Below are 15,190 nucleotides of genomic sequence, written 5' to 3' on the forward strand. Positions count from 1 at the left end.
CATCACAATGGTGTGATGCTAAGCATGGATGAATAAGGATGATGGTTTTGACAGTAGAAGCTAGGGTTTAAACTTGGTTTAACCCTACTTGATTATCTAGGTCTGATAAGATGAACACATGGAGTACTACATTGCTAGTGATAGGGTTCTACATTTTATGTGGGCATAGGTATGTCTTTGAGTTGCTAATGATGGCTCTATGATTTGAAATAAAGTACCATGAACACATGTTCTAACCTAGGGTTTAGGTTAGAAGCAATTTAGGTTTCACATTGATTATTGGAACTAGGGTTTGGTGCATAGTTGAATTAGGGTTTTAGGGTTCCACATGAAATGATAAGATTGTAACATCATTTCATAATGAATTAGGGTTTGCTATTTACCCTATGGTTCAATGATTAATAACTTCATGGTAAAGTTGAAGTTATTGGTAACTTGGAAATAAAAATAATATTGAAATTGGCATTTTATTCTTTTTAAATAATTAATAATTAGGTAATTATTAATTAGGGTTTAAATCTTTCTAATAAAGATTTAACAAATAATAAATAAAGAAAATTAGATTTCATGTTTTTCTTTATTTATTTATTAGTTTTTATTTAATTTGGATAGTTTTCCTAATTTCTGAATTTTAATTGTATTAAGAATTAAAAGAAAAAAACTTAAATAACAAGTATTAAATAATTGAATTTTTATTAAAAATAAAAGATTTCATTTTATATTTTTATTGGATAGAGTTTACTTTTCTAAGAATTTTGATATATTATTTACCTTTTTCTGAGTTATAATGAATTTTATATGAATTTGCAAAGTATCAGATATTTTCTGGATTTAAATTTAAATGAAAAACCTAAATCTACCCGGACAGCTTCCACCCACCGAGACTGACTGGTGGGGCATTGACCCAGTCAGTCGCCACGCAGGCAACGACTGGTCAATGAACGCGAGGTGGCCCCCACAGCCACGTCGACTTGACCGGCGGCTAAACGCCGGCGGGCAGGAGCAAACGGCGCCGCCGTTTTAGGGCCTCCCCCGATGCGCGGCTAAGTTCTCTCGACTCCTCTCGACACGCGGAACACCGTGGTGGTGTTGGATTTCTGAACGGACCATCGGAGCGTCGCCGGCAAACATCCCCGTGGCGGAGCACTCCGGCGAGATTTCGATTGATGGCTACAGAGGGTGCGCGGATGCAATATTATGCTCAGAAGAAGCGCTAGCTCACCAGGAACACGTGGATATGCTTGGTGAAGCGCGGGGTGGTCGGAGTCGACGACACGGCCATGGATTCCGGCGAGGTGCTGCGGACGAAATCGATGAAATACTCCCGGCTGAGATCATCCCGGACCAATTCCTCTCGTGAGCGTAGCCTTTAGAGTACGGTGGTCACGATGGTGTACTTGGAATGGATAGTGAAGGCTTCAATCGCCGGCGACGATGGGTACTGGCGGAGCCAGGGTTTCGGTTTGGGGAAGAATTGAGACGAGTAGCTAGGGTTCGCCCCGGGTTTTGTACTACGCGGTGGAGCACGCCACGCCACACCATCGATGAAGGAGAAGGCGCCAGCAAGGGGGAGAAAGAGAACACGGCGTCGCGGTGGCCTCAGTGCACGGAGGGGATGAGGACGACCCCCTCCCGTTGTTTTTTTAGCGAAGGGGTATCGTGGGCTGCGGTTTGGTGATGGCCTGGGCCGTGGTGTTGGGCTGCTGGGCAGGCTGCTGCTGGGCTGCTTTGGCTGGTAAGGTCCAGGTAAGCCCCATCTCCTTTATCTCTTTTATTCTTTTCTGTTTTGTATTTTTTTCTATTTTCTGCTTTATTCTTTGTGTTGAATTCTGTTTCTAATTCATGTTTTAACTATTTTCTATTTTGCAGGTGTTAAACAATTGGTCTTTTATGAAGACTAATAAAAGTATTATTGTAATACTCAATTGTTTTGATTAAACATTTCACATATGTGGGCTTTATTACAAATTGTAAATGATCATGATTTTATGCACTCATTTTAATTTCCTTTTTCTTGTGTAATCACATCTATTATTATTATTAGGTTTGATAATTTCTATTCTAAGTGTTTTAGAATTTATCATTAGGGTTTGAGCTCTTAATTGAGAATTTAGTTCCCTACATATGATTTTATGTGAGCACATATTTATTAGGGTTTTATCATTTCTAGTACAACCCCCTTGCTAAGGTTAATACTATCACTACATTTGAAAGTATCTCAGTAGGGATTGTTTCCATCATGGTTTATCTTGGTTACAAAGGTAAATGGTTGATCACTACACATATGGTTTACTTATAGGATTTAGCATTAGGTGGCTCTTATGTTTTATAATTGATACATTGTATTTAATTAATGAACCATTAGGGTTCTAATGATATTTGCCTAAGGGCATTTGGTTTGAGTCTCAATTATGGCCTAGGTTTATATTATGATCACCATAGTGATACATAAACTAGGGTTGAGATATAATTCTTGTCTGTAGAGTTGAGATGACATTATATTGCAATTGCTAGGGCTTAATCTCCTCCAACCAAAATAGGATGGTTACTTACTTTAATTATTATTGTTCTCATTTAGTTGTTAAGGATCTGAGAATTGATTCTATCTTATTCCTATAGACTTCTTTTATATCCTTAATCTATTATTAAAGTTACTAAAGTAGTTATACTTCTTTTTATAGTTAACTTTGGTTATATTGGTGAAGGTTTTCTCACCATATGAATTATAGGCTTTAACTCTAAGCTTTTCTTATGTGCTAAAATCCTCTACTTCAAGTTCTTAGGGTTTATGATCACTACACAATTTATAATGATCAAGGTTTGGCTTCCTAAAGTATTTCTAATGGAATGATTTTCACTTCCATGATCAAGTGTTGTCTTGATCAACTAGGATATAACACTTCTATTTTACTTTCTAGGATGGGACTACTATGGTTGCCTCAATAGTTTATATCCCAGGAGAATTCCTGAGATATTACTTAGGGTTCTTTCCAGGGAATGATGATATAATCATCTGGGTATATGGATATTTCTTTCCCTCAAATCCAAGTGTTGCCTCATTTAACTTGAGTGTAACACCATAGCTTAGGCTCTCTTATAAAGGAATGGTTATTCTAGGGTTTATGGTGTACTCACAATATCTCAATAGGTATTCAGTCTAAAACTCCACTTGGCTATCTTGGTTAAATTGATCTCCTCCTTATTTTATCAATTAATGGATATGGTATTATTCCATGTGATATTAGGTTATCTCACCACTCCAAGGGAAATGGTTTACAACCTAATACTTTAGTTCAAGGGTGTCCTTGATTCTTAAGTAGGTAAAGCTAAGGTTAGTATGAATGGTCTCTCTCATTTGAGAAGGACTTTAATACTAACCTGAGGTTAGGCTTTATGGAGATTGATGTGATCATCAATGTCTATGTTTAACATAAATGGATTCTCTCTCTAGGGATTGTCTTGAATAATATCCTAGGGTTCTTTCTAAAGATGATGATTTGAATACTTGGATGTATATCCAAGGTTTAGCTCAAGGTTTGTTAATGCTTCTCTAATAATTATAATAGAACTCTCACCTCTCTAGGTTTGATGCTTAATAATTTGGAATAGAGAAGAATTATATTCCTTAGTTGGATCTCTTTGTGATAATTCCAATGTTGAAGTGGAATGAATACCATGAGGTTTCATGGTAGGATCATGGATAGTTTTAAAACATGGAGAAGATAATCAAGAATGATTTCTCCATTTTATTGTTACTTGATTTGCAATTGAATTGGTGTTCATCTGTTATGACAAGGATTTCCATAATATAATTCTTTTATAAGATCAAGCAATTGGTCAATGAGTGAAGTGTTGTTGTGTTGATTATTGGTTCCATTTGATCTAACCCCTTAGATCAAATCATCTCTACCCAAAACAAGGTTTTAACAAAGTCACATTGAGGTTTATAGCACTTGACTTGATGAGCTACTTCAATTCCACCAAGGTCAAGTGAAACTTCAGTTACTGTGACTGTTTTACTTTAAAACGCGAAAATTCCCCGGATTTTCTATGCATGAATGCAATGCACACATCTGTTTCCTCTATTTTTGTAACCCCATTACCTGGGATATTACAATCCCCTTCTTTATCGACAAATTATCAGGTTCCTTCTCTTGAAACTATATTTTTATTCCATCACATCTTATGTGCTTTGCTTGGAGCGTCGGTTTGTTTTTGTTTTTGTTTTGTTTGAATAAAGTGGATCCTAGCATTCTTTGTGTGGGAGAGAGACACACTCCGCTGTTGCATATGGACAAATATGTCCTTAGGCTTTACTCATAATATTCATGGCGAAAGTTTCTTCTTCGTTAAATTGTTATATGGTTGGAATCGGAAAATGATACATGTAGTAATTGCTAAAATGTCTTGGATAATGTGATACTTGGCAATTGTTGTGCTCATGTTTAAGCTCTTGCATCATATACTTTGCACCTATTAATGAAGAAATACATAGAGCTTGCTAAAATTTGGTTTGCATAATTGGTCTCTCTAAAGGTCTAGATAATTTCTAGTATTGAGTTTGAACAACAAGGAAGACGGTGTAGAGTCTTATAATGTTTACAATATGTCTTTTATGTGAGTTTTGCTGCACCAGTTCATCCTTGTGTTTGTTTCAAATAACCTTGCTAGCCTAAACCTTGTATCAAGAGGGAATACTTCTCATGCATCCAAATCCTTGAGCCAACCACTATGCCATTTGTGTCCACCATACCTACCTACTACATGGTATTTCTCCGCCATTCCAAAGTAAATTGCTTGAGTGCTACCTTTAAATTTCTATCCTCTACCTTTCAATATATAGCTCATGGGACAAATATCCTAAAAACTATTGTGGTATTGAATATGTACTTATGCACTTTATCTCTTATTAAGTTGCTTGTTGTGCAATAACCATGTTCCTGGGGACGCCATCAACTATTCTTTGTTGAATATCATGTGAGTTGCTATGAATGTCCGTCTTGTCTGAAGTAAGGGAGATTTACCGCTAGAATGGTTAGAACATGCATAATGTTAGAGAAGAACATTGGGCCGCTAACTAAAGCCATGATCCATGGTGGAAGTTTCAGTTTTGGACAAATATCCTCAATCTCATATGAGAAAATTAATAATTGTTGAATGCTTATGCATTAAAGAGGAGTCCATTATCTGTTGTCTATGTTGTCTCGGTATGGATGTCTAAGTTGAGAATAATCAATAGCGAGAAATCCGATGCGATCTTTCTCCTTAGACCTTTGTACAGGCGGCATAGAGGTACCCCTTTGTGACACTTGGTTAAAACATATGTATTGCAATGATAATCCAGGTAATCCGAGCTAATTAGGACAAGGTGCGGGCACTATTAGTATACTATGCATGAGGCTTGCAACTTGTAAGATATAATTTACATAACACATATGCTTTATTACTACCGTTGACAAAATTGTTTCTTGTTTTCAAAATCAAAGCTCTAGCACAAATATAGCAATCAATGCTTCCCTCTGCGAAGGGCCATTCTTTTACTTTTATGTTGAGTTAGTTCACCTATTTCTCTCTATCTCAAGAAGCAAACACTTGTGTGAACTGTGCATTGATTCCTACATATTTGCATATTGCACTTGTTATATTACTTTACATTGACAATATCCATGAGATATACATGTTACAAGTTGAAAGCAATCGCTGAAACTTAATCTTCCTTTGTGTTGCTTCAATACCTTTACTTTGATTTATTGCTTTATGAGTTAACTCTTATGCAAGACTTATTGATGCTTGTCTTGAAAGTACTATTCATGAAAAGTCTTTGCTTTATGATTCATTTGTTTACTCATGTCATTTACCATTGTTTTGATCGCTGCATTCATTACATGTGCTTACAATAGTATGATCAAGGTTATGATGGCATGTCACTCCAGAAATTATCTTTGTTATCGTTTACCTGCTCGGGACGAGCAGAAACTAAGCTTGGGGATGCTGATACGTCTCCGATGTATCGATAATTTCTTATGTTCCATGCCACATTATTGATGATATCTACATGTTTTATGCACACTTTATATCGTTTTTATGCGTTTTCCGGAACTAACCTATTGACGAGATGCCGAAGGGCCAGTTGCTGTTTTCTGCTGTTTTTGGTTTCAGAAATCCTAGTAAGGAAATATTCTCGGAATTGGACGAAATCAACGCCCAGCATCTTAGAATCCCCGGAAGCTTCCAGAACACCCGAGAGTCGCCAGAGAGGACCCACAGGGGGCCCACACATGGGGCTGGCGCGGCCCAGGCCCTGGCCGCGCCGCCCTATTGTCTGGTGGCCCCAGACCCCTTCTGACGCCACCTCTTCGCCTATAAGAAGCCCCTCGACCTAAAACCTCGATACGAAAAAGCCACGGTACGAGAAACCTTCCAGAGCCGCCGCCATCGCGAAGCCAAGATCTGGGGGACAGGAGTCTCTGTTCCGGCACGCCGCCGGGACGGCGAAGTGCCCCCGGAAGGCTTCTCCATCGACACCGCCGCCATCTCCACCGCCATCTTCATCAACGCTGCTGTCTCCCATGAGGAGGGAGTAGTTCTCCATCGAGGCTCGGGGCTGTACCGGTAGCTATGTGGTTAATCTCTCTCCTATGTACTTCAATACAATGATCTCATGAGCTGCTTTACATGATTGAGATTCATATGAGTTTTGTATCACAATTCATCTATGTGCTACTCTAGTGATGTTATTAAAGTAGTCTATTCCTCCTCCATGATGTAATGTTGACAGTGTGTGCATCATGAAGTACTTGGTATATGCTATGATTGTGATCTCTTGTAGATTATGAAGTTAACTATTACTATGATGGTATTGATGTGATCTATTCCTCCTTTCATAGTGTGATGGTCACAGTGTGCATGCTATGTTAGTACTTGGTTTAGTTGTGTTGATCTGTCGTGCACTCTAAGGTTATTTAAATATGAACATCGGATATTGTGGAGCTTGTTAACTCCGACATTGAGGGTTCGTGTAATCCTACACAGCTAGTGGTGTTCATCATCCAACAAGAGAGTGTAGAGTAGAGCATTTATCTATTTATTCTATTATGTGATCAATGTTGAGAGTGTCCACTAGTGAAATTATGATCCATAGGCCTTGTTCCTAAATACTGCTATCGCTGCTTGTTTACTGTTCTACTGCATCTGTACTGTCCGCAATATTACCACCATCAATCACACGCCAGTCCTGGATAGCAAAGCACTTTTCTGGTGCCGTTGCTACTGCTCATATATATTCATACCACTTGTATTTCACTATCTCTTAGCCGAACTAGTGCACCTATTAGGTGTGTTGGGGACACAAGAGACTTCTTGCTTTGTGGTTGCAGGGTTGCATGAGAGGGATATCTTTGACCTCTTCCTCCCTGAGATCGATAAACCTTGGGTGATCCACTTAAGGGAAACTTGCTGCTGTTCTACAAACCTCTGCTCTTGGAGGCCCAACACTGTCTACAAGAATAGAAGCTCCCGTAGACATCAGGCCTCAAGGGAATCTACTGGATATTAAGGTACTCCTTTTAATAGAGTACCGGAGCAAAGCATTAACACTCCGTGAACACATGTGATCCTCACATCACTACCATCCCCTCCGGTTGTCCCGATTTCTGTCACTTCGGGGCCATTGGTTCCGGACAGCGACATGTGTATACAACTTGCAGGTAAGATCATAAAACAATGAATATCATGATGAAACAATAACATGTTCAGATCTGAGATCATGGCACTCGGGCCCTAGTGACAAGCATTAAGCATAACAAGTTGCAACAATATCATCAAAGTACCAATTACGGACACTAGGCACTATGCCCTAACAATCTTATGCTATTACATGACCAATCTCATCCAATCCCTACCATCCCCTTCGGCCTACAGCGGGGGAATTACTCACACATGGATGGGGGAAGCATGGCTGGTTGATGGAGAGGCGTCGGTGGTGGTGATGGTGATGATCTCCTCCAATTCCCCGTCCCGGCGGAGTGCCAGAACGGAGACTTCTGGCCCCCGAGACGGAGTTTCGCGATGTGGCGGCGTTCTGGAGGGTTTCTGGCGACTTCGACTTCTTGGTCGCGATTTTTAGATCGAACCCCTTAAGTAGTCCAGAGGAGGGCGTCGGAGGCCAGCCGAGGGGGCCACACGCTAGGGCCGCGCGCCTCCCTCCTGGGCCATGCCTCCCTATGGTGTGGGGCCCTCGGGCCTCCACCTGGCTTGCCCTTCTGGCTCCGTGAGTGTTCTGGAAAAATAGGACCTTTCGCATAAATTCCGAGGATTTTCCTGAAAGTTGGATTTCTGCACAAAAACGAGACACTGTAACGCTTCTGAAAACAGCGTTAGTCCGTGTTAGTTGCATCCAAAATACACAAATTAGAGGCAAAACAATAGCAAAAGTGTTCAGGAAAGTAGATACGTTTTGGACGTATCAGTATGTGATTGTTGGAAGGCACCCGAGGATTCGGTTAGCCATGGTTTGTGAAAGCAAAGGTTGGAAGGAGTGTCACCCAAAAATGAAAACATCATGGGAGCCGCTCTTTGAAGGTCTGTCTGGCAAGGGGGTTAGAGTGCCCACTACCATTCGTTGACAACAACAAACACCTCTCAAAAATTTTACTTTTATGCTCTCTATATGATTTCAAAACTTGAAAAGCTCTAGCACATGATTTTATCACTGCTTCCCTCTGCGAAGGGCCATTCTTTTACTTTATGTTGAGTCAGTTTACCTACTTCCTTCCATCTTAGAAGCAAACACTTGTGTCAACTGTGCATTGATTCTTACATACTTGCATTTATCATATTACTTTATGTTGACAATTATCCATGAGATATGCATGTTGAAAGTTGAAAGCAACTGCTGAAACTTATATCTTCCTTTGTGTTACTTCGATGCCTTTACTTTGAATTTATTGCTTTATGAGTTAACTCTTATGCAAGACTTTTGATACTTGTCTTGAAAGTACTATTCATGAAAAGTTTTGCTATATGTTATCTATTTGTTAGCAACTATAGATCATTGCCCTGGGTCACTTCATTCATCTCATATGCTTTATAATAGTATGATCAAGGTTATGTAAGTAGCATGTCACTACAGAAATTATTCTTTTTATCGTTTACCTACTCGAGGATGAGTAGGAACTAAGCTTGGGGATGCTGATACGTCTCCAACATGTTCCATGCTTGTTTTATGACAATACTTACATGTTTTGCTTGCACTTTATGATGATTTCATGCATTTTCCGGAACTAACCTATTAACAAGATGCCACAGTGCCAGTTCCTGTTTTCTGCTGTTTTTGGTTCCAGAAAGGCTGTTCAGGCAATATTCTCGGAATTGGACGAAATCAACGCCAAACATCTTATTTTTCCCGGAAGACCCCAGAACACCGAAGAAGAGTCGGAGGGGAGCCAGGGGGCCCCACCCCACAGGGCGGCGCGGCCAAGGGGGGCGCCCCCCTACTGTGTGGGCCCCCTAGAAACCCTTTTGCGCCGCCTCTTCGCCTATTTAACCCCTCGCGACCTAAATCATCGATACCTTTTGACGAAACTCCAGAAAGACTCCAGGGGCGCCGCCGCCATCGCGAAACTCCAATTCGGGGGACAGAAGTCTCTGTTCCGGCACCCTGCCGGGACAGGGAAGTGCCCCCGGAAGCCATCTCCATCGACGCCACCGCCTCCATCATGCTCCGTGAGTAGTTCCCCCATGGACTACGGGTTCTAGCAGTAGCTAGTTGGTATTCTCTCCTCCATGTACTTCAATACAATGGTCTCATGAGCTGCCTTACATGATTGAGATCCATCTGATGTAATCGGTGTTGTGTTTGTTGGGATCCGATGGATGATACATTATGATTAGCCTATCTATAAAGTTTGTGAAGTTATTGTTGCTGCAATCTTGTTATGCTTAATGCTTGTCACTAGGGCCCGAGTGGCATGATCTTAGATTTAAGCTCTATATGTATTGCTTAGATTGTATCTACAAGTTGTATGCACATGTCACTGTCCGGAACCAAAGGCCCCGAAGTGACAGAAATCGGGACAACCGGAGGGGATGGCGGTGATGTGAGGATCACATGTTTTCACGGAGTGTTAATGCTTTGCTCCGGTACTTTATTAAAAGGAGTACCTTAGTATCCAGTAGATTCCCTTGAGGCCCGGCTGCCACCGGCTGGTAGGACAAAAGATGTTGTACAAGTTTCTCATTGCGAGCACGTATGACTATATATGGAAAACATGCCTACATGATTAATAATCTTGATGTTCTGTCTTAATGCTATTTCAATCATATCAATTGCTCAACTGTAATTTGTTCACCCTACACTTGTCACTTGTTATTGGAGAGTTACCACTAGTGTAGATCGCTGGGAACCCCGGTCCATCTCTCATCATCATATAGTCGTTCTATATGTCATTGGAAGTAGTATCAACTATTTTCCGGTGCCATTGCTCCTGTGTTACTACTACTGCTGCTGTGTCACTGTTACTACTGCTCTCATATTACTGCTACTTTCACATCACCCCTGTTACTAGTGCTTTTCCAGGTGCAGCTGAATTGACAACTCAGTTGTTAAGGCTTATAAGTATTCTTTACCTCCCCTTGTGTCGAATCAATAAATTTGGGTTTTACTTCCCTCGAAGACTGCCGCGATCCCCTATACTTGTGGGTTATCAACGTCCTTCTCCCTGTTCCAGCGGGCAGCGGAAGTAGTAGATCCTCCTCGGAATCCCGGTAGCACGACGGCGTGGTGGCGGTGGTGGTGGAGATCTCCGGCAGGGCTTCACCTAAGCGTTTGCGGGAGAGGTGGAGGAGGAGGGGCGGCTAGGGTTTAGGAGAGGGGGCGCCGGCTAGAGCAGCCTTGAGGGGTGCGGCCAACTCATGGCTTGGAGTGGCCGGCCCCCTCCCCTTGCTCCTCATTATATAGGTGGAAATCCCCAAGTGTTGGTATCCAAGTCTTCGAATAAGACCCGAAACCAAAACCTACCAAAGGACAAAACCTACCCAAGGGGGGAATCCTACTCAAGGTGGGACTCCCACCCCTTCCTTGGGGGGGTTGGCCGGCCACCTTTGGGGAGTCCACCTGGGAGTCCTCCCCCTTAGGGTTGGCCGGCCATGCAAGGTGGAGTCCCTCCGGGACTCCACTTTCCATGGTGATTTCTTCCGGACTTTTCTAGAACCTTTTAGAACCTTCCATAAATGCACCAGATCATTTCCAAACTTGGAATATGACTTCCTATATATGAATCTTATTCTCCGGACCATTCCGGACCTCCTCGTGATGTCTTGGATCCCATCCGAGACTCCGAACAAAACTTCGAACTCCATTCCATATTCCATATCTACTTAAACGACATCAAACCTTAAGTGTGTCACCCTACGGTCATGCAGACATGGTTGAGACTTCTCTCCGACCAATAACCAATAGCGGGATATGGAGATCCATAATGGCTCCCACATATTCAACGATGACTTAGTGATCGATTGAACCATTCACATACGATACCGATTCCCTTTGTCACGCGATATTTTACATGCCCGAGGTTTGATCATCGGTATCTCTATACCTTGTTCAACCTCGTCTCATGACAAGTACTCTTTTCTCGTACCGTGGTATGTGGTCTCTTATGAACCATTCATATGCTTGCAAGCTAAATAGACGACATTCCACCGAGAGGGCCCAGAGTATATCTATCCGTCATCGGGATGGACAAATCCCACTGTTGATCCATATGCCTCAACTCATACTTTCCGGATACTTAATCCCACCTTTATAACCACCCATTTACACAGTGTCGTTTGATGTAATCAAAGTACCCTTCCGGTATAAGTGATTTACATGATCTCATGGTCGAAGGACTAGGTAACTATGTATCGAAAGCTTATAGCAAATAACTTAATGACGTGATCTTATGCTACGCTTAAATGGGTGTGTCCATTACATCATTCACATAATGACATAACCTTGTTATTAATAACATCCAATGTTCATGATCATGAAACTATGATCATCTATTAATCAACAAGCTAGTTATACAAGAGGCTTACTAGGGACTCCTTGTTGTTTACATAACACACATGTATCAATGTTTTGGTTAATACAATTATAGCATGGTATATAAACATTTATCATAAACACAAAGATATATAATAACCATTTATTATTGCCTCTTGGGCATATCTCCAACAGTGACAGCCCCTGCGATCTCTACCCCGTTGGCGCGGCCTCCACCACCACCGGCCGCCCACTCGGCCTCTCCGCTGGTGTCGACCTTTGGCACGCCCGTCTTGGCCATCCTAGCTCCGCCACTCTGCGTCAAATAATGCAAGGCTTCTCCTTTACTTGTAATAAAAGGGATGCCCACTCTTGTGAAGCATGTCGTCTAGGCAAACATGTTCGCCTTCCATTTAGTTCATCCTCCACAGTCGCGTCTTTTCCTTTTCGACTTATTCATAGTGATGTTTGGACCTCGCCGGTTCCGAGTAACTCTGGTTATAACTATTATCTTGTGATTCTTGATGATTACTCGCATTTTGTATGGACTTTTCCACTTCGTCGTAAGTCAGATGTTGCCACCACCCTTACCGCCTTCTTCGCCTTCGTCTCCACTTAGTTTGGTCGCCCCATTCACGCCTTACAAACCGACAACGGCAAGGAGTTCGACAACATCACCATTCGCTAACTTCTCGCCACCCACGGCGCCATCTTCCGCCTCACGTGTCCATACACTTTTTCACAGAACGGATGTGCCGAACGGATGCTTCGTACCCTCAACGACTGCGTCCGCACCCTTCTGTTCCACGCCTCCATGCCTCCATGATTCTGGCCGGATGCCCTTGCCACGGCGACTCTCCTCATCAACATCCGCCCGTGTCGTGTGTGTTGGTCCTACACGCCGCATCATCTCCTCTACGGTGCGAAGCCCACCTATGATGACCTTCGCATCTTCGGCTGCCGGTGTTATCCTAACACTGCTGCCACCGCCGCGCACAAGCTTGCGCCGCGCTCTCTCCCTTGTGTGTTTCTCGGCTACCCCGCCAACACCAAAGGCTACCGCTGTTACGACCCGGTCTCCCATCGTGTCCTCACCTCCCGGCACGTGTACTTTGACGAGTTGGTTTTTCCGTTTCAGCAGGGACTCATGGCGACACCTCCGACGACGCCCCCGGCGCTCGCTGGCCCTCTTGCGACCGCGCGCCGACGACTGACCGCGGCGACCCCCTCTGCGCCGGCCCCGCCTGTCCTCGGCGTCCCCGTCGCCCGCGACGCCCGGCGCCCCGTCGCCCGCACCCGCGACGCCCGAGGCGCCACCGGCGCCCCGTCGCCCGCGCCGCCCGAGGCGCCATCGCCCGCGGCGTCCCCTTCGGCTGCCTCTTCGTCGTCTGCTTCGTTGCCCGCCTCGCCACCCGCCGCTGTGGCTCCTGAGCCCATGCTCACCCACGCCCGCGCAGGCGTGCGGCGACCGTCTACACACTACCCCGCCGACCAGTACGTCTGCGCGGCGTCTCCGTCTACCGCGTCTGCCTTCTGGGCCAGCGGCAACAGCATCTTGCCGCACGACGGCGGCGTCCCTTTCACCAACCGACCTGGCCCAACACCCGGTCCGGCCGGCCCGGCCTGCCGCCCGGCGCGCCACCCGGTTCTACGCCCGGCCAGACCGGCCCCCGGCCGGCCGACCCGACTGCCGCCCGGTCGCCGGGCCCCCGGCCGACCGACCCGGCCTGCCGCCCGGTCCGACCGGCTCCGCGACCGGCCCGGCGACCGCTCCTTCGCCGGTGCCCACCTCGGCTCGCGCTGCCTTGCGCGACCCGCATTGGCGCGCCGCCATGCGGGAGGAGTACGACGCGCTGCAGCGTAATAGGACCTGGGAGCTCGTTCCCCGGCCCCCTCGCGCCAACGTCATCACCGGCAAGTGGGTCTTCAAGCACAAGCTCGGCTCCGACAGTACTCTCGAGCGCTACAAGGCGCGCTGGTTGTGCGCGGTTTTCGGCAGCGCGCTGGCGTCGACTTCACGGATACGTTTGCCCCGGTTGTCAAACCGGGCACGATCCGCACAGTGCTGCACCTCGCCGCGTCTCGTGCGTGGCCGGTGCATCAGATGGACGTCTCCAACGCCTTCCTTCATGGGCATCTGTAGGAACAGGTGCATTGTCAGCAGCCCATCGGCTTCGTCGACACCGAGCGCCCCGATGACGTGTGCTTGCTCTCTCAGTCCCTGTATGGACTGAAGCAGGCGCCCCGCGCCTGGTACCAGCGCATCGCCGGCTTCCTGCATCAGCTTGGCTTCCGCTCCACGCGCTCCGATGCGTCGCTGTTCGTCTACCGGACCGGCAACGACATGGCATACCTGCTGCTGTACGTCGACGACATCATCCTGACGGCCTCCACCGCTGGTCTTCTTCGACAGCTCACCGACCGTCTTCGCGCTGAGTTTGCGTTGAAGGATCTTGGCCCGCTCCACTACTTCCTCGGCATCGAGGTTGTCCGGCGTGCGGACGGGTTCTTCCTCCATCAGCGGAAGTATGCCCACGAGCTTCTCGAGCGTGCAGGGATGCTTAACTGCAACCCTACGCCTACTCCTGTCGACACGAAGGCCAAGCTCTCCGCCAGTGATGGGTCGATGGCGTCCGACGCGCCGTTCTACCGCTCCATCGTCGGTGCTCTTCAGTACTTGACGCTGACGCGTCCGGAGCTCCAGTACACCGTGCAGCAGGTGTGCTTGCACATGCATGCTCCTCGTGATGCTCATTGGGCCGCGGTGAAGCAGATTCTCCGCTACGTCTGTGGTACCATGGGCTACGGCTTGTCGTTGCATGCTTCGCCCTCGACGTCGACTGACCTTGTCGCCTACTCGGACGCGGACTGGGCGGGTTGCCCGGATACGCGCCGCTCCACCAGCGGCTACTGCGTCTACCTCGGCTCGTCGCTCGTCTCTTGGTCCTCCAAGAGGCAGCCCACCATGTCTCGCTCCAGTGCTGAGGCCAAGTACCGCGCCGTGGCTAACGCTGTGGCTGAGTGCACATGGCTTCGTCAGCTTCTGTTCGAGCTCTCTTGTCCTGTTGACAAGGCTACGGTGGTCTTCTGCGACAACGTGTCGGCCGTCTACCTCTCCGCCAACCCCGTCCATCATCGGCGCACCAAGCACATCGAGTTGGACAT

This window comes from Lolium perenne, chromosome 6 (genome assembly GCF_019359855.2).
Source record: "Lolium perenne isolate Kyuss_39 chromosome 6, Kyuss_2.0, whole genome shotgun sequence".
In the NCBI taxonomy this organism is placed as follows: domain Eukaryota; kingdom Viridiplantae; phylum Streptophyta; class Magnoliopsida; order Poales; family Poaceae; genus Lolium; species Lolium perenne.